This window comes from Tupaia chinensis, unplaced genomic scaffold (assembly GCF_000334495.1).
Source record: "Tupaia chinensis unplaced genomic scaffold, TupChi_1.0 Scaffold000381_1, whole genome shotgun sequence".
In the NCBI taxonomy this organism is placed as follows: Eukaryota; Metazoa; Chordata; class Mammalia; order Scandentia; family Tupaiidae; genus Tupaia; species Tupaia belangeri.
The window spans coordinates 2,707,633-2,709,625 of NW_006159883.1; positions in this window are offsets into that span (position 1 = coordinate 2,707,633).

Here is a 1,993-nt window from a genome sequence, read left to right on the forward strand (position 1 = left end):
AAGCGAGAAATCACCTTCCAGGGAGGATGGCTATGCCTCAATCCCTTTCCCTCCATTCTCCTCCTGGGATCTTGGGCACACACACACACATGCGTTCACACCCAGACTGTTTGTCTCTGATTTTCTATGTTACAGTTTCTATCATTTTGGAGGGGAGAGAGGTATTTCTTTTAGACTGAATATTCATTTTAATTGGCATTTTACTTTTCCCTCTTATTATTATAATTATTTCTGTTTTCTTAAATTTAGTCTAGAAGTTACATCATGCATCTTTCACTTATCAAAGTCTGTGTCCCTCTTCAGAGAATTCAATGACCAAAGAATCAATTAACTTCATTCAACTTCCACTTTACTCATATTTTGTTGTTGTATATTTTAATTCTCTCAGTTCAATTTATGTCGTTTCAGTATTATTTTATGCGACTAAATTTCATTTAGATTTATCCACACATTTATCACTCTGTTCTTTATTGCTTCCTTCAAATCTGGGATAATTTTTTTAGTACATAAAATAACGTTTTTTTTTCTTTAGAGCGCATGTGCTCGCCAGACAGACAGAGAGAGACAGAGAGACAGAAAGCGAGAAATCACCCCCAGGGGGGATGGTCAAGCCGCAATCCCTTCTCCTCCATTCTCCTCTCAGGATCTTGGGCACGCATGCACACGCGCCTGGCGTGAGTTTAAGCCACCGGGTCCGGCACGTGAACTGCAGTCGACTACGTGGGAGTCCAGCGACATAGCCATTACGTTAACTGCTGGTCCCATACATAAAATAACTTTTTAAATGAAACTTTGCTAGTGATAAACTCAGGAGATTTTTGTTGTTGTTGGAGGCTGAATTTTTTGTTTGTTTGTTTGTTTGATTATTTTGTTTTTTTGAGAGGTTTTTGCTATAAGGCGTGTGTGCTCGCCAGAAAGAGAGAGACAGACAGAGAGACAGGAATGAGAAATCACCCCCCAGAGGTGATAGCCATGCCACAATCCCTTCTCCTCCATTCTCCTCTCAAGATCTTGGGCACGCATGCACACATGACCAGTGTGAGTTAGAGCCACCAGGTCTGGGACTCAAACTGCAGTCGACTACACCAGAGTCCAGTGACATAGCCATTACGCCAACTGCTGGTCCCTGGAGGCTGGCTTTATTACATGTTTTTTTGGTTGTCATTTGTTTGTTTTTAGTTAGAAACATTACTACTAGTTATAATACTTACTAGTTATTTTCCTTTGGAACATCGATTATAACCTTCCACTGTATCTCGGCTTTCAATAGTGCGCTGCTATCTAAATCTATCAAAGGAAATTTGTCATTTTTTTTCTATTATATTCCTGGTTTTACAATTTAATTATGAGATGCCTAAGTGTCCTCTTCTTATTCTTCTTTTATTTCTTCTTCGTCTTCTTTGGATTTTTTAAAAAAATGATTTTGCCATAGGGTGAGTGAATTAGCCAGAGAGACAGAGACACACACAGTGAGAGGAAAAGTCAGAAATCACCCCCAAAAGGGATGAGCATGCCACAATCTCTTCTTCTCACTCTCCTCCTGAGAGCTTTGATATGTACACACACATGTCCAGCATCATTTTCAAGTCACAAGGTCTGGGACTCGAACCTCTGTCAATCATATAGGAACCCAGTACCTTAACAACCATGCCATCTATTGGCCCCTCATATTAAATTATTTTTCAGAGAGATTTTTGCTATATGGCATGTGCATTCTCTGGAGAGACAAAGAGAGACAGAAAGTGAGAAATCACCCCTCCCACTAGAATGGCCATGCCACAATCCCTTCTCCTCCATTCTCTTCTTGGGATTTTGGGTATACATACACAGGCACCCAGCATGAGTTTCAAGCCTTCGAATCTGGGATTCAAATCATGGTCTACCATGAGAAGTCCAGTGTCTTAACCACTATTCAACCTGCTGGCCCCTCAAATTGATTTTTAGAAGCAGTTCTCAAAAATTTTTAGGCATTATCCCAATAAAAATTACATCT